General features: G+C 42.2%; 1 protein-coding gene and 1 long non-coding RNA gene across 2 annotated transcripts in view; one reads left to right on the top strand and one right to left on the bottom strand.

The window, feature by feature from the left end:
• The window catches only part of HIC2 (HIC ZBTB transcriptional repressor 2), a 118,614-nt gene extending 101,204 nt beyond the window's left edge, over positions 1-17,410 (bottom strand). The window contains exons 1-8 of the mRNA XM_039504772.1: positions 16,792-17,410; positions 16,351-16,475; positions 14,599-14,707; positions 13,237-13,341; positions 7,799-7,927; positions 6,119-6,164; positions 5,106-5,292; positions 4,323-4,465 (exon numbers count right to left, since the gene is read on the bottom strand). The gene's annotated coding sequence lies outside the window, so the exon portion shown is untranslated. The remainder of the gene's footprint in view (positions 1-4,322; positions 4,466-5,105; positions 5,293-6,118; positions 6,165-7,798; positions 7,928-13,236; positions 13,342-14,598; positions 14,708-16,350; positions 16,476-16,791) is intronic.
• LOC120386029 lies at positions 1,949-4,860 on the top strand. Its single transcript, XR_005589493.1, has 3 exons — positions 1,949-2,027; positions 2,280-3,218; positions 3,692-4,860. It is a non-coding gene; the product is annotated as an uncharacterized LOC120386029 (long non-coding RNA).
• Positions 17,411-18,789: the final 1,379 nt, after the last annotated feature.

Here is an 18,789-nt window from a genome sequence, read left to right as displayed (position 1 = left end):
CGGTCCAGCACTGGTTCAGATTTGGAAGATTCTCTTTGCAAACAGTTCAATATCATATACACAGTGATATATTATTTTAGTTTCTGTGGGAGAAGGAGGGACAGTTGTATTGCTATAAGATGAGTTATTTTGTTTTACACCAAACATTTTATTAATGCACTGCAAAATACCTATGTCTGCCATGTTAGTGGTTATAGTCTGTGCAGTGGTGCATCTCCATTAGACTATGGGTACACAATATCACAGGCGGAAGACAAGTGATCAGTAAGTGTGTGTACAAATTTCAGACTGATTTGTTCAGTTCTACTTTTATTTTTGTACTTATAACATCTTTGGTTAGAGTTTTTATGTTATTATTTATTGCTAAGATAGGAGTACTAAGTAGTATTTTACATTGTCTGTAACAAACCATAGAACCAGCAAGTGCTTGTTAAAATGCAGGTCTTCTGAAATACTTGTGGAGTAGATTTTCAGATTATATGTAATTTAGAATTAATCTCTCTCTGTCTACATGTTAGAAATAAATATTAGAAAAGCAAATACAACAGTACATAAATGCTTTTTACTTTGTGTGTGTATGAATGTGTGTGCTGCTTATATGCGTAATTAAGATTGCATGCTGAAAGATTAACCTATCAGAAGATGGAGGTAAAGTAGATAAGATGGTCAAGGAAGCAATTCCAACAGTAGGAGTGCATTATGAAGTAACATGTATTGGAGAACAGTACACTGGTTGCCAGCTGGTGTCTAGGTAGAATTTAAAGTAATGGTTTTGCCTGAATGCTTTGGAACCTACTTGCAGAATGGTATGAGATGGCTCATTTGCCGGTGTAAGTGTGATGGAAGAAATGGAATTTATTCCAGAAGAGGAACCCAAAGTCTATGTCTGCACTGCAAAAAGAGATGTGTTCTTGCAGTGGGTTAGCTATCTCAGACCTTGTCTACACTACAGGTTACATCAGTATAACTTACATCAGGGGTGTCAATAATCCACATCTCTGAGTGACATCAGTTATATTGACCTAAGTGCCGGTGTGAACAGCACTATGTTGATGGGAGAGCTTTCTCTTGTCAGCTTAGAGCATCTCCACTCCACCACAAGCTGTGCCACTGTAAGTGCTGTAGTGTAGACGTAGCCTTAGTTTAAAATCCGACTGGAAACATGTCACAGGCAGTTTTTACTTCAATGTATCTAGTGGAGGTCAACCTTATACCCCCCTACCTGGGGTTGATCTTGACTAACTAGTCTGAGGTAAAAACTACCTGTGCGTGTCTGCTCTAGGGTTTCACATGGAGATGGCTAACTCATTGTACAAACACACCTATCTTGCAGTGAAGATGTAGCCAACAAGAAGAGCCCTCATAAGGCTATTCAATAACAAGCGCAAAAAGGGTGGGGAAAATTGTCCAGAACAGAATTAAAGATCCAGGACAATCCAAAGCAGTTTTCTGAATTAAGATGGTGAAGAAGATAGTCACCAGATACAGATGAGAGGAACAAGGAAAATTCTATTAGGTTCAATTACATGCAAAGAGGATCCTGGCATGTTAGGACATATTGCACTGCAGCTGCATGGCAAAAGCTGCTTTTTAATATCCATAGAGATGCAAACATCACTTTCTCTGTCTCATTATATACCTGTAGGGTGAAATCCTGGACTCTGTGGAGTTTTGCCATTGCCTTCAATGGAATCAGAATTTCATCCATAATCTGTATCTGACTCTCTTCCATCAACTTTTTTCCTGGATCCTCTGTGTTACTCTTTGCAATGGAGTCTACTCCATACAGGTGGTGAAAGGGTTAATGTTGTCTTGAGAGGTCAGTTAATCACCTGGTTGCACCTGGAGGGTGGGTCAGGCCTAATTAAGGATTAAACCCAGCTGGAGAGGATCTGGTTGGTGCTATAAAGAGAGGAAGTCAGGAACAGAAGCCGGCTGTAAGGAGAGAGAAGAATTCGGCTGTGACCAGTCACCGTCTTGGTAGCAGAGAGTGGAGAGACCTGTGGGGACCAGGAAGGCTCCTGCAGGTGAGCAGGAAGCCTGGGGTGAAAGGGGAAAAGACACCTGGAAGACGCAGGATTGGAGCAAGCTCCTGTGCATGGCCCTGACACAAGGGTAGAAACTGGACCTCTGGGAAGAAGTCTTGGGGGGTGCTCTGGTCACAAAATGCTCAGGAAGGGGTTGGGGGGGAAGGCCTGTAGATGGCTAATGGTAGGAAGGAGTCATGGGAGGCAATGGTGAGTTGTCTGATGGAGCAAAACATGGCTGTTTGTCCTCAGGATCCTGGACTGGAACCCAGTGTAGTGGGTGAGCCTGGGTTCCCCTACCACCCTGCAGGAAGGTGCTGCAAAGCCCCCTGACATGAGGGAGCAAGGACAATTTAAAGCCCTGAGAGAAGAGTGTGAAGACCACGGGACCAAGAGGTGGAGCGGACTAGGTGTAAAGACACTGGATTTCCTGTTGGACTTTCTTTTACCTGTCCAGTGGGTCAAGTCGCGGGAAAAGAGACCTGCACAGGAAGAGAGCGATTGCCTGCAGCAGGTGCTAAAGAGGACAGAGCAGCTACTCCATGCCCAGCAATGAGTTCAGTCTCCTGCACCTTCATATGAATTAAAACACGTAATGTGCAAACACACTGACAAGAGCGGGTGACAGTTACCGAGTGGCTACTTCTCCCCCTGTGAAAGTGCCCATTGGCAGGTCAGCAACACCTAATGGCTAACAGTAACAAAGTCTGCTGAATGCTAATAAAATCCATATGTCCTTTTGCCAACAGGACGGCACTGACTGAGGATTCAAGCCTCTGTACCAACCGTGAGTCATCTTGTTTGGCACCAGAGCAGAATGTGTTTATTATGACCTAAAATGTTAATGCAAAAATATGGGTGTGGAGTATGTGTTGCTTTATGTTGGCAGAGGATTTGCCTTGGAGGCCAGACTGCCTTACTCTACCAGATGCTCTGCTAATTTGAGAGTCTGAGGCAGCTGAATGCACCTGACAAAGGAGAAAATAGCTTCACTGAGACTTTCCCTTCTGTTGATTTTGATGTTTTCTTCTTGTCTTCCAAAAATCACCCTCCCATCTGATCCTGAGATCACTGTTACTGGTGTCAATCAGGAGTAACTCTACTGGCATCCATGGAGTTACCCTGGTGTATGTCAGAGGAGAATCCAGCCCAGTGTTGGATGTGGTTTAAATGAAGTTATAAACACGTAAGGTCAGTTTTGAAAGTCATTTTCTGTGATTAATGCTGATCACCATGGAAAGCCTTGCAAGTCATTTCATACTGTGTAATGGAAGGTGACAGGGGCGGCTCCAGGCCCCAGCATGCCAAGCGCATGCTTGGGGCGGCATGCCGCGGGGGGTGCTCTGCTGGTCACCGGGAGGGCAGCAGACGGCTCTGGTGGACCTCCCGCAGGTGTCCCTGGGAAGGTGACTATAGTTCAGGGGACAAAGAATAAAGGGATTGGGGTTTTATTCAGTTGCAGACAGAAAGAAGACTGGTTATGAGCGCCTGGAAAGGTTTAGTCTGCTGACGGGCTGTGTTGGCACTGTGGTATTAGTGTGGCTGTCCGACTGGCTTTGGGTGTGGGATACCAGTCCAGGGTTGATAGCATGAGGACAGAACTCCAGTTATTAATTTTTTCTTTTCTCTCATTAAGATTTGTATTCTATTTTTCTTTAAGACAGAAAGAACGTGGCATTGCCCTCACATTGTTCAAGCTTGAAGGACAATTCAAGTACAACGTGAACTGCTAAGAAGCTGAAGAAGGCACACAAAGCATATGCCATGCAGTGTGGTCCCTGTACCCTCTATTAGGGATCATATGTTAGTGGTGTAAGATAAAGCTTCCCTCAGTTTGCTCTAACCAGGGGAGAACGAAGTCTCCTGACTCAATGGGTGCACTGTACTAAACTCTAGTGTAATTGCAGTAAATCAGATAATAGCTTCTTGGACATAATTTTGAGTTGTAATGAAGGAGGGCACTGACCACCCCCAGCAGCACCCACTTTCCAGGCACTGCAATCCTAATCCTGGCCTGGTGAGGTGGAGGAAGGCCATGGGGTGTGGTAGGGCAGGACAGTGAGCCCTCTCTGCACTCACCCAACAGTGGCACCTCCTGTCCCACAAGGCTGGGCCTGGCTCGCCACTTCAGGCATTGCAACCTGGCACATGGGGTTGCAGTGCCACTTAGATTTGGCACCCTTGGTTGTGTGATTTCTGTGGGTGCAATTGAACCCACGGTAAAGCCACCCCGGCTCTAACTGATGCTGGGGCCAAGCTGGTGCAGAATCAGGGAGCTGTAACTGGCTGCCTTACATTTCCCCCTCTTCCTGTGCAAAGTGGAGTTCAGACGCAGGGGAGGATGGAGCGCTGCGTACTGGTTTATCACAACCATAGTTTCAGGCTGTTAGTAAAGTAACTGCAGCAAGAGGTGCTCAGCAGGCTTTCAGCTTGGATCTCTGCAGGGGAGAAGGGGTAGAGTATGTTAACTCTTTATGCTAACACATTTCCCTGGTGTAATGTTTGCAAACTGTATAACATGTTGCCAGGTGATATTCTGCTTAATCTAAAACCTGAGTAAAGATAAAAGTTGATGTAGGAAAGAGAGAGAGAGAAACACAATGTTGACATCATGAACAATAATTGCAAAAAATATATCTCTGTATCATAAATAAAATGTAGCATTTACATAGTGCTTTTCAGCAGACAGTAGCTAAGCCTTCTAAGCAGACAGCCTTCTAAGATACAGGGCAGTAAATATTATCCTCATTATTCCACAAATGTGGACAAATTCTTGCTTCCAGTATGCAGGTGAACAAGGGCCCTTCACACCTGGAATGGTATAACAACACTATGGCACTATGGTGATAATAATAATAATTAATAAAAGCTGCTTCAGATCTTCTAGTTCAGTGGTTTTCAACCTTTTTTCATTTGCCAACCCCTAAAACATTTCAAATGGAGGTGCAGATCCCTTTGGAAATCTTAGACATAGTCTGTGGACCCCCAGGGATGCACGGACCACAGGCTGAAAACTACTGTTCTAGACCCATGCCAGTAGGGTTACAGTAGTGAATATGCTTCAGAAACTACACTTACCACACAGGTCAATGGTCTTCTGAAGAGTCCATGGCGATAGTATTAGATGTTTCGGCTGCCTTTAGTACTGCTAATCATGAGGTGATGTTGACTCACCTGCAGTCAGAATTAGGTCTCAGAAGATTGTACCAGGAAACTGTTCATTGCTGTCCTACAGGATGCTGCGGGGTTCCAGCTTATCAACCCTCTTGTTCGGTATATATGTGGGGCAAGTAAGTGAGATAGAATGGAGACATGACTGGTGGCGGCATCTGTGGGTTGATGTCACTCACTTCTATACCTTCATGTTAACTAATTGTGCTAGTGCAACTGAGTCTTGTGTCATGGGTGAAGGATAACTGGCTGAAGTTCAATCAAAATAAGATGGAGATGAGGAGAGCAAGTTCCACCTACCGATCACCAGAGGCAATTGAGCCAGAGCCCACTTGATTTATGTAACAGGGAGTTGCTGGCAAGCCATTCTCCTTCCATTTTGGAATTACTGCTCCCTTTTGGTCCAAAATGGCTTAAATGTGTTGACCTTCAGGGCACGCTGCTGAGACAATGTATTTTCCTGGCTATTTGGAAAGGTGGGGTGTCATTGAATGGCTGGATTTCGTTGGCTTGAATGATTTTCTGTATTTTAAAATTTTGTGTGCAACATTTTAGCACCTGTGAAAGCTCTTAGGGGTATTGCAGAAGCACTTCTTTTAGTCTTTTAAAATATCACAATAAACAAATAAATGGCATCTATTCCTGTTACTTTGCTACTCAGAATCCAGGAGTGAGATTCTGAGATTTAAGGAAAATGAGAAAAGATGTTAAAAAAAAAAAAAAAAAAAAAGACAGAGCCCTAATAAAAAATGCATGGAAATCTGTTGATCTTGTTTTAAAAGTAAGCCACTGCACCTTTGTAATTAAGAATTAAAGGGTCTATATGCACATATGTACAGTGAAGACACACCCCCCATCCAGTGATTTTGAGATGAGGGTAAACTATATTTTTTTCACCTAGTTGGGTTGAAATTACTTACCACTTGAATAGGATCTGCAACAGCGTACGCCATGGAAGCAATTTTTCTTTTGCAAGAAGATGAAAAAGAAATAAAAAAGGAGTCAAAGAGTAAGCTGGCTGAATGGGCCATTAGCACCAAACTCTAAAGATGTAGAAGTCAAATAGGATAGAAAGGCCCCATAAATTTTTACAACTCCTTGGAGAAAAACACTGTGATTATTAAAACATGAAACCTTGCTTTTCTAAAATGCTTAAAAGATTAATATAGAAATGTCATACTGTGGCTCTGGAGGGATTATCCTTAATGGGAATGTTAGAAGTTATTTTAATGTAAAGCAAACATAGCCACCAAAGAAAGATCAAAAGTGGAACAAATTCAAGGCTCTTAATTTCAGGAAAATGAAACGATTTCTACTTTGTTAATTAGAATGAGCAAATTCTCCATAAATATTGTCCGTATGTGACAACATCAAATGTGATGACCTCATCTAATTAGTCATTACTTAATCCAATCACTAGTGCAAGAGAAAAGCTTAGTTCTCTTTTGGGGAGAATGCAAAACTCCTAGTTCCCATTTCTGCATGAGGAAAATTTCCTTTTTTGCAGAAGTACTTTTTTTTTTTGGTGAGGTCATGTGTGTAGCCAGTAATGTCTGTGATAATGCATGGTCTTCAGGCAGGGTTAGGTACATCATATGATCCAATGGGAAATGCTAACTGAGTTTGTGGTCTTTTCAATGCAAGCCCCAAGGTTACATTTAAGAGAGGATTTTTTTACTTTGAGTTTTCTTTTTAATCTAGCGTCGTTGCTTCTTCCAGCAAACTGGTCACAATGCTACATACTGCTCTGTGCTCTAAGTAAAACTTCAAAGTTTAAATTAATGACTCGCTGTTAGTAAGAAACTTAATATTCTCTTTGCCATTCTGAATGGCACTTAATTTACTGTCTCTCCTTGTTTGGCCATTGCTGCAGTCAAACACCTGATTCTCTTAGAACTCTAGTTAGCAGCACAAGACCATCAATTCCAGAGGCTGTAATTGGTTTACAAATTGTGCTGGCGTCTACTTGTTTTTTCCGCTAATGTGATGCATGAAACCACACTACTCCATGCTGCAGTCCTAACACATTGCTGTCCTTGTTCCTCTGTGAAATGGTTGAGGGGATGGAACATAGGTTCTTTTAATATTTATTTTTAAAATGATCCATCATCACGTGAGCACTCAGTTTGAGTCAGCTAGTTTTGCAAGAAGAATATTCCCGGGAAGTTACAAATAAAAGTGCTTGATTACTGTATTCTGTACCCACAAGTGTATTTAATACAAAGTTCAGTGATGTATTGCTGAAAACAATACTATTAGTGGATAATCAAATAACAATGACAGTATTTTTCTTGGAAAAAATAGTTTGCAACTATTTAAAAGAAAATTCTGATTCACCTGGCAAAATCTGCTTCTTTGTATTGTCTTCCTCAAGACAATAAATTAATGCCTAGATCTAAACTCTGTTGAACAGAAAAACAGAGTCATTCTTTTTGACCTGTCACTCGTCTGCACTGTAAAATCATACAATCCTACACATAATCACTTAGGAGTTTTTGGTTCAGTCAAAACAACATCATCATCCAGTTATTGTTAATGTTCACCTAGGGACATTACTTCACGTTCGAGTTCTTTCTTTCTTACAAAGTATCCCTTTGCACCTTGGAATGCCTGCAGCAATTTCAGTTGGCTCCAGTGATGTAGCTTGCTTAGGCAGAGCTGCTCAGCTGGATTCAGTCTTGACTTCCATCCTCAGGAAATCTGCAGTCTCCCTGTATTTTCTACATTCTCTGCAAGCAAATGTCAACACTGATGACAAGGTGACACAGAGATGTGTGACTAACGTTTTTTTGGTCTGCAGACGGTTCTGATTAATTACAAATAATAAAAATAAAAATCATTTCCTGTTGACCCAAAAATGAATTTTTCAGCAAATTGAAAAGCTGAAGGAAAATTTTCTTTGACTTGAACAAATATTTTGTTCTGATTTCAAGCCCTCTTTTTTTTTTGCATTTTTTAAAAATTGAAGGAAATTTTGAAAAAAAAGTTATTTTGACCCCCAAAACCAAAATATTTTGTTTCTAAAATGTCGAACCAACATACATTGGCAAAACACTTCAGTGTTGTGGAATCTGCATTTTTCACTCAAAATCTTTTGACAGAAAAGTTTTGTCTGGCTCCAAACACAATGCTTGAGATGTGCAGCTTAGTGAGCTGTGCACTTGGCTCGAGGGAAGGAAGGTCTCAAAAGGGACAGAAGGAACATAATCAGAAGAAGTAGAGGAATCTAGTTAATTTCCAGGGATCTAAAAACCTTAAAACATTCTGTTTTGGTTGTAAATTTACAAAACCCTGAGTGGCTTCTTTGCAAGAAACTAGAAATAGATCTCAAAATACTTAGAAAACTATCAAGCAGGAGAAAGGGGAACCAGGCTTTGTAGAATCAGAATCTTCATTTGTAAGTGGAGATACAATCCACAGTTGTTCAGGTGCTTGAATGTTACCTATCAATACTGTATGAAGTTATTTGCACACCTGACTTTGTTTTGGTCACCACAGAAATCAATCTCCTACTTCTCCAGTCTGTTTGCAGACCATGCTATATGGCACACATCTAATTCTGGCATGCCAAAGCAGTACCTTACCGAGGCGAGAGCCTGGGACACAAGCACGTATAAAAGATTACTGCTAAGATGTGTAACAATTTCCATATCTCATTACTATTATCTTTATTCCCCAATCCTCTTTGAAATAAAAGCAAGATCCACCTAGGAAGAGGCATCCCTTTGTCGCTAGTCCTTTTCCTCCATATGGTTTTGGGAAACGTGCTGTTAAGATAAAATGGAAGCACTATAATTTCCTGAGGTATCCTAATTGTGACAGTGCTCTTTTGTTGACAGAGTTGTGGTCTGCAGGGTGACCACAGAAATAAGGTTGCTGTGGCAAAACACAGGGAAGCTGTACCTTGACAAGCATACACAGTCTCTAAAACTTAACAGATGTGAGGGCTGCGCTCCTTGCTTCTCTGATGTTCCTTGAATTTGCAAGTGTAAGATAACACAGTAAAAATAATCTACATGCCCTACGTTGTCACTAAAATATGCATATATTTTAATTAATTGAAATGCTCTGATTACAGTACCAAATGCAGGATGTGAACCACTGCATGGCAGTTCTGAATTGTGTAGATACCTAAAGCTTTACAGCCCAGTTCTGCAACCATTACTAACAGAGCAAGTTTTACTCCTATGGGTATTCCCATTTACTGCAGTGAAACATTAACAAAAACGGGGGCAAGATTAGAGGCTTACGTAAATGCTTGCATTTACTACTCTCCACTTGGTGGTATCCACCCGTTTATCGGTTGCCCGACCAGTGGTTGAAAACAGAGGAAAAAACTGGAAAGTCCATATTTTCTAAAGTTACGAAAAGAGAAGAGGCTTTTTTTAAAAAACTTGACTGCGCGCTGGTGAAAGATCCTAAGTTGGTTGCACTAGAAATCTAAATCTACTAGCCACAGCAGTTGCAGAATGGACCGGGACAGTGCAAGCTTCTCCGTGCTACTCCACTAATGAGCCTCGGTCCTGACAGATAGCACCAGCCTCTAGAATAGAGAGGACAATTCTTGTGTTCAGGTGAAGTCACAATCCTACAGGAATCAATGAGAGTTTTGGTATTGACATAAAGGGGGCCAAGATTGGACACGTCCTACAAGTCATTTCATATAAGCTGCTGACAAACAATTGGATTATTTCCATTCACTACTGGGCCCAGAACTGAACCACTGTCCTAAGGGTGAAAGTCTATCCCAGTACCAAGGACCTGAGCCCATATCTAAACCTCCTACTCTAAGATCCATTGTCATTGACCCTTACTGGGACTGGAAGATAAGCAAATGCAGATAAACTATCCCATGTGTCAGATTTCTTCATGTTGCTCTGGCAAAGTAGGTGTCATTTTAACACTGTGTATACTTCTCATTCACTGTAGGGTATGTCTCCACTGCAGTCTGGAGGTGTGACTGCAGCAGCACTAGAGAAAGATAGATCAGAGATAGCTTGTGTAACAATACTAGTGAAGTCCAGCAGCACAGGCTAGTCCTGGCTACCCATACTTGAATGGCCACTGCCCGTGATGGATTGAACAATCCATTAATTGATCAATCAGATACTTGATTAGAAAGCATTTCATGCCATTAGGTGACTGATTCTAACTAAGGACTGGTCTGTACTTAAAATTTAGGTCAACATAGCTATTCACACTCCTGCCTGGTGTAGCTATGCCAGCCTGACCCCCACTGGGGACACAACTAGGCTGGCTGAAGAATGCTTCTATCAGCCTAACTAATGTTGATCAGGGAGGTGGTGTTCCTACAGCGACATGAAAACCCCGGCTGTTGCTGTAGGCTGCATCTACACAACAGAGTTATGCTGGCACAGCTACAGTGCCACAGTCCCTTACCTAGCCAATCGGTCAGGACTCTGGTCTTGAGCCCAGACCCATGGGGTTCTTGAGAAGTAGCCTGGGCCATCATGCCACACCAACTTGACTACATACCAGGGAATTCCCAGACTTGGATGGGCCAGTTTCTAGGGTTCTGCGATCTGCTTCCTGATTGGGCACATGGTCTTCACCCTGACTGGCTGGTGACCATATATAAACTTCTTGCTTTCTTTCTGGCCTTGTGTGAACAACAAGCCATTGCCTGCTAGCAGCTATTTGGACCCTGCTTGACCCTGCCAACTGCCTTGTTGTACCTTCCTCTTGGACTGGATCTCCTGCCTGTCGGACCTCTTGTGTGAACTCTGACCACTGATCTGTCCTTTGACCGGCTTGACCCCTGGTATTACATTATCTCTTTCCATAACACCTTCCTCTTTTCCCCAAATATTTCCTACTAATAATTTATACTGAATAATCCTGGCTTCACCATATGTTTTGACCTCCTGATAGGCCATCAGCAGTGTCAAAAATAAGTAAAAAATTGCAGCTGTAACATTGTCATTTACGACCAGAAAAACAGAGATTGTTGTCCCTCATCTTCAGAGTTCCAAACCTCCGGCACTCATGCTTTTATACAGAGGCCTGCTCAACGCTTAAAAATTACATTGACCTCGCTACCTTGCTCAGGGCCGTGAAAAAATTTAGCGTCCTGAGTTCTGCAGCTAGGTCGACAGAAGAATTCTTCATTGACCTAGCTACTGCCTGGGGGACAGGAGGAATAACTATATCGGTGGAAAAATCCTTTCTGTTGATGTAGGAGATATCTACATGATGGTACTATAGCAGCACAGTGGCAGTATCGTAGTTATGTCACTGAAGTGGATGTAGGGTAGCCATACCCTCAGTTCTGTCCCAGTACTCCAATATGGTAAGAATATTTCAAGTGCATGAAGCCTGCACAATGGCTGCCATTAACCTATGGAGCCCCCATTAACCAATGGCTGCTGTCTTAACCTATGTAGCCCACATTTCAGATTAAAAAATGGGGAGGAGAAGGTATAGGAGGAAAAACATTTCATGCTTAGCCTTAAATGCCTTTGGAATAATTAGAGTGAAGTATTATTTAGTGGTGGTGTGTGTTAGGGATCAGTAGGGGATACTAACAAAGAGCCATGCTAAGCTGCAAACTGGTCAGTTATGTCTTGGCTAGGGAGCATCATAAGAGACCATGGTCTAGTTGTTTCACTTGTGGGTTGCATACAGATAGCTATGAGCCAGGGGGCATGCAACTGCTCACACCGGCTGCTTGACCTCAGAGAGGAGGCCTCACTCCGTTCATCCAGTATCCAGCCAGCTCTAGGGCCAGAGTCAGAAGACAAAGACCATGACCTGCATGGTGAGCCAGCTAGATCCAGCCAGCAAGGCACATAGCAAAATCAAGAACGTACCTGGTGTGTGCACCCAAAGCAGTCAAGGGGTTCAGAACACTGTACTACTTTCAAATCCGAATGATCATTTTAACAGATTATTTCACTTTCTTTTTAAATGAACTTCTTCAGCAACCACAAAAAATCGCACACGAGATTTCATGTGACAGGAATGGGGTAGCTGCGGGGCAATGTGAAAGGAATAACTGGTGCATACGTGCACAGTTTTATCCACAGAACGAGCACTTTTTAGGGAAGTTAGATATACAGCGAAACCTGACTTGTGATGACTCAAGGGATTGAGAGACTCAGTGAGCACAGTTAGTCTTCAAAGACGGAGTTCAGCTGTACTCAATGGGCCTGATTCACCACTCCATTACGCCAGCTTTATACTGGTATGACTCCATTTAAATCAGTGTAGCTCCATTTAAGTCAAAGTTGTTACGCTGTCATAAAACTGATGTAACAGCCAGGTGAACCAGACTCAATATATAAGGGAAGGTACCTTAAGGCAGGAGATTGCCTAAGAGGGATGATCTTTTGTACACCTCTTCCTGTAGTAAAACTTGAGTTATAGCATGGTAGAATGTGGGAGTGGCTTTCTGCTGCCTTGTCCCTGGTGTCACCATTTACACCTGTGCAAAATGAATGTAAAATGTTACCAATTCAGAACAGCAGCAGTTTGCAGCCAGTCTGCACAGGTGTGAGCAGTTTACAAAGGGAGCAAAGCAGTGGAGAACTGGGCCCGGAAGGTCCCAGATTGTTTCTCACCCTGCACTGTGCAGGTCCTGGTTACAATGAACCTCTGCTTACAGTAAGGCAGTTCTGTGGGAAAAAAAGACTTCTCTATAAGAGGGTTTCACTCTGCATGTATAGACAAGTGCATATCTGAATGTATGTGTGTGAGAGAGAGAAGAGGCAGGTTTTCCAGGCCACCATTTTGTTCTTGCTCTGATAGAAAGCAACAAAATGGTTGCTATTAGTGCTCTCTTGGATAATGCCGCGCAAAAATTCCAGATGTTAGCTCTGTGATCAGTCTGGATTAAAAGGAATGCTTTCTCTTGGCCCATGTGTAATTTCTGTGCAAGGAACAGCAATTACCCGAATCCTAACTACTGCATAGGGATTGAACCATGCAAACAGGGCATTTCTCATTGTGAATTATGGACAGAAACTGCACTCTACCTTAGGCACAAACAGCTAATAAGCCCCAAATGAATGCACTCTACCTGCAGGGAAAGGGTTTATCCCCTAAGCAGAATCCTGCAGTATTTTCACATTTCACTCAGGGTGTTATCTGGCATCACAGTTCTCACTAGAAGGACACATGCTGCCTATGGGAAATACACATTATTCACTTTCCTTTATTTTTAACGCCATTCAGGCACAACATGATGAATTCGGACGCAAGTCCCGGCACAGTTTCATGACCAGTTTGTAAACTTGTGTTCAAATTTTTATTAATGTGATTATTCTAGCAAACTGCTGCTCTCTTGTACATGACAAGCCCAGTTTTGAATTTCACATGGTGGAACTGTAAGTGAATACGAAGCAGGTTGCTTAAAACAGTGGGTTAGTCAATGATTGTGTAATATGCCACAACTGACAGGATCTCAAATGGAAGTGTCCACCAGTAACCAAAGTACAGTTAAAAAGGAAGAAACATGCCTAGAAACATACAGGTAGGAAGTCAGCAAGCTGTGGAAATAAGGGGCTGAGAACAGCTATCCCAAGATGGACAATTTCTCATTTGTTTGCTCGCTGCTTTGCACTGAGAAACAGAAGGAGTGCGGGGAACTAGGCCGGACAACATAGTTAAGAATTAGGCCAGCTCTAAAAATTAGGATAAAACCTTGCAGCCTCTTCTCATCCCTTAAAACACTCTATACCCAGCTAACACGTTAGTGAATCAGAGCAGCAGTCTCCTGACATCTTGTGGCTTCATTGCACAATACAACTAACACCCCCCACCTCACCCAGTCTGAAGGCACAAGTGTCAGCTGAAAAAGTTGACCTTGGCATTAACTACAGCCACAGGCACTGAGGATCCTTATATTTATATATAGCCACATTCCTCTCTCAAATGCTGGATTGCTTCCCCCTCCACCCCGAAAGCACGTATGTGTTCAAGTGATGCTGCATCTTCCTAGGCTTACATATGGGCTTAACATGCTGTACACCAGAGATGGCTGCAAACCTAAATCTGGGAGCTGAATTGGATTCAGATTCTGGGCCTGCCACCCTGCCTTTAATGAATCAACCAAAGACTCCAGATCCAAACATCCCAAGCTTTTCTAGATTTCCTCCCTCATCTTTGCCCCAGAAATTAATTATTTCTCAGGTTGATGTTGGCCTTCAATAGAGACACGGGATTTTATTTTCCCTCCGTAGAATATAAGTAATTCCTTTTGGCTTCAATGGCCCAGATTCATTCATGTCACTCTGGGGGAACCAGCAATTTTGAGAGCATGAGATAAAGATTTAATTTTCTAAGGATTAATTTATCTTTTTGTTTAAAAATCCATTGTTGTTACAAACAATCTAAATTTACAGATTTCTAAAAAGTTAAATGTATGCGTAATATCTGTCACCTGAAAACATCGCCTCATTCTTGAATGGATTCATGAAGGAATCTTTTATCCTTCTTCTGAGCAGGTGTTCCTGACTTTGGTCTTTGCCCCAATTACTCTGTTTCAGAAGCTGGAAAGGAATGAACCATACTGAATAATCGCAAGCACAGAGAGCAAGTCACCCTCTTGGTGTCTGGGTCCCGCTGGTTCTCCCTCTTGTTATTCATCACACTGGAGTTTTAGCTCGTGAATGGCACTGCACTGGCAATTAGAGAAAACAGCCCTAGCCAGATTCGGAGCCCCCAGAGAATACCAACACTGGAACGAGAGAGCTCAGACTGCCCATGGTGTGAGTATTATGCAGAAGTGCTGTGTGTTGAGTACTAGGTGGGGAGATAAGATGCTTCTCATATATTTTACAAAGTGCATTGCACATGTTATCTACTACAGTTTGCCAGATTACCATACATGGGGAAAATATATAAACTACACGATGCCCCAAATCCCTCTGCAGTCCAGGCAGGGAGGCGTACTCCATCCCACAGAGTGTGGGGGCTCAGTTACCTCTGTGGCACTGTCCCTCCCCTCGCTCTGGGGGCCAAAGAGGGGGCAGGCTCTGAGCGGGAAGGCCAGGGTTGGGGCCAGGGGGATGCATCCTGTTCCCTGTTAAGCCCGGAAAAGTAAGAGAGCTAGAGGTTATATTGACATTTTTGTGTCTAGGGAAAGTGACAATGTGCAGGGGAGCCCGGCGGCGGGGGCTAGGAAGCCATGGAGTTGGAGAGGCAGCAGTTCCCCCAGGGTCTGTGTAAATCCCAGCTGATTTGCAGGGATAGGCGTTAAACCCACTGGTTCCTTGGCTAATACCCTCCTCCCATCACTTCCCAGGAGGGTTTGGAGGAAACTCTCACTCCTAGGGCAAGAAGCCCCTGCTGTGGACTTTTCTGTAGGGTGATGCAGTTGGGCTCACTGTTACCAAATTAGCCAGTTTTCCAATTTAAAAACTCTGGTAGTTTCTGAAACAGGACTAAATGACGCGAGAGATTTCTCCCAGCCTCGGCTCCTGTGTGAACCCATTTTAAATTCATATAACGTATATACTTTATGAAGCACATAATGGATCAAATTCTGCTCTCTGTCACATCATACAACCAACCCTCTTAAGTTCAGTGAGTTTGCCAGGGCTCAGAGCCAAAATTTGATCCAATAAACATATGCAATATACCACAATGAAACCTATGCTAACTGTTGCCTATAGTAAGGCACCTCAGTCTTATGCAAGCACTTTACAATATCACCAAAGTCAGCTTTTAAGTTTAACTATATTAATCCTTTAAAGTCTACCACTAATGTGCAACTGACTGTGACTTGTGGCTACTCTCTTAAAACAGGTTATAAACTGAAGATGATTACCACGTGTTAAATAAAACAAACGTAACCAAATGGAAATTATTAAATGCTCAAAGAAATTCCCTTTCAAATATTTATAATTAGATGTAGCGATTTCTCATATATATATAAACACACAGTTTGTACAAGTGTGAATTTCCTTGTCAGAAACAATTCACACTTACGAAGATGTAATGGTTGTCATGACATGTCTTGCTGCTGCAAATTAAAGTCATCTGTTTCTCTCGAATGCTAAACAGGGTAAAGGCAGCTGCAATTTGAACTGGCCAGCTAAAGTGGGGGAGGGGGTGAGTTGTCCTCACTAACTTGGTCCTTGAACTAGCCAGAGTACAAGGTGGCTTTGTTAGAAGATGGGTTATTACTCACTGGGAAGGGCTGCTGGGTTGATATTACTAGCTGAATTTCACTTAGAAGGCTAGCTTCTGTACCAGGCTAGAAGCTGAGTCTCCCGGAGAATATGCAGCGTCTCATATTGACTCAGCGCCACCTGTCTAGAAATACATAGTTCTCAGAACATTTCTTTGACTTTTTTCCCTATAATTAGTATTTGTTTCTCTCTCAATTTCCTGTCAAATCATTGTAAGTGTGGCCACACTTTAAGAAGTGGCATTTAACTTAAAAATACAACCCCCCTCCTCCCCATTTTAGGAATATCATTGTTAGCTACTGAAAAGACCAATTAGGTCGTCTTTCTCCAGAATATAGTTAGCCTCCCAACAGGGGATGTACAGTAGCAGATATTAAAGTGATTCTACGCTTTAATGTGTATGTGTGTGTGTGTGTATAAGCGAAAGAGAAAAATGTTACCTTACATCCGCAGCTGCATGTGGAGAAGAATTGACACAATGGCATGTGTAGGGGGCTCATTTGAATAAGTAACAAGAGGAAAGAGAAGAGGAAAACCTGTGATTTATGTCCATTTAGTTATTTTAAGTGACAGAATGCTTATACACAAACTGGTTACAACTGGCTTTCTTATGTGGGCAAATACCCTCTTTGCAGCTGCTAGAGCTCAATGCTCAGCACCTGAAATATAAGAGCTAGTGTAGCTAGTACACTGTAATAATAATATTTAACTTGTTTGTCACCACTGAGAATTTTTTCCAGTGATTATTTTTCCTGGTGTGTATGTACTGATTTTAAGATTTCAGAATCACAATGCAGAAGACCGATCAATATGGAAAGGCAATCTTGAATATACACATGCAGACTGTCGGGATGGATAGCCATATTTTTTCACTGAAGAATTTGTTTAGGTTAAATAAAAGAAACAGGCAGGAACCCGGGGGGGCGGGGGGGTTCATTTGGTGGTGCTCTCTCTGTTCTGCTTGGCTTCTCAGCTTTCAATAGATCCCAAGGTCAGGCAGTTGTTTGTTGCTAGGCCAAAGTGGCAGCCTCCCACCCTAACAATGCTGCTATCTTCATATCATCTGAGTGATGGGGGCCACATTGTGATGCTTTGGCAGTGTTGCTAAGGAGGTTGCTAGGTTAGATTGATGTCACAATGTGGGTTATAAATTGCCTTTACCCTGCTGGCCCTTCCTTGGCCCCATAACACAATGATCTAGTAGATGGCACCGAAGTCTTCAAATGATACATTGGAGCAACATGTTAAGACCCTGAACTTGGCAGCAAACACATGTGGTATCCATTGAACAAAGGGACCACTTGTAATATAGTGAAGTAAATAGGCAATTGCTTTTGATACTACAACCAAAATAATGCTGCATTCCTTCATGTCCAGAAATTAACAAAAGTGTAGTGCCAGAATCCCCAGTTTGTGACCCAAATGCATGCACTGAAAACAGGGCATTCAGTGAACAAGGACACTCGGCACTTTATTTACGCTATGCCTGAAAGAAGAAAGTTTTTAAAAGGCATAAGAGAGTGAGTGAGCTGAGGTATAAATTAGCCAGAAGTGTGAATTTCCCAGCTTTGAGTGGCGTGTGCCCATAATCTCAACAATACCAAAATATACCAGAGTCCTCTTTACATTAGTGTCTGTTTATTCTAGTACAAAAGCGACCGGGCCCGTATTTACACTGAATTATTTGCAATGCATGCTCCAAAGCAGCCGCCACAGAAGATGCTTGCCACTTGCCTATTGCAAAAAATAATTGCTGAAGACTCATTTTCACAGATTTTTTTCAAATTCGTGAATAGAGCAAAAATTAATGTTCAGTCGGTAATTTCAGTTCTACAGTGCCTACATGTGTGTGGTTAGTTTCATTTTTAAAAAGAATAAATAAAAATTGATCAACATTCATGCCCTTCAGAGCTGTGCTGATTTAATAAGTAAATATATCATTAGGCAGGCTTTTCTTTATGCACGACGTCTTGATAGCAGGGCTTTAGCTGCACAACTCTCATTAGTGTTAATGAAATTTATGTGGCTAAATTCCCATGCATTGTGTTGAGCATATACCTCAGTATATTTATAATTATTTTTAAAGACTGCATTACTCTCAAGACACATCAGAACCCAGCTCATACAAGGCCATTCTGGTCCATAGGGTGAATACATATTTATAAATGTTTTTAAAATGAATATTATATTTACTCCACAGAGCATAACAGCTCTGCTAGCTAGCAACACATATTAAAGGAGGTAACCAAAAATCCAGAAGAAATGTCTTTGAAAAATAGTTAATACACAGGGGGGACTGCAACCTTTTTAAAGATTAATTTCTTGGCCATTTACAATATGGTTTTTATTATTAAAAGCCAGTGGACCCCATCACTCAAAAGCATGCTTTGTAAATTTCCTTTACTCTTATTGGGCCCCATTCTGATCTCACACTGGAT

Source organism: Mauremys reevesii, linkage group 18, assembly GCF_016161935.1.
Source record: "Mauremys reevesii isolate NIE-2019 linkage group 18, ASM1616193v1, whole genome shotgun sequence".
NCBI classification, from domain to species: Eukaryota; Metazoa; Chordata; order Testudines; family Geoemydidae; genus Mauremys; species Mauremys reevesii.
This window is presented reverse-complemented; position numbering and strand designations above follow the sequence as displayed.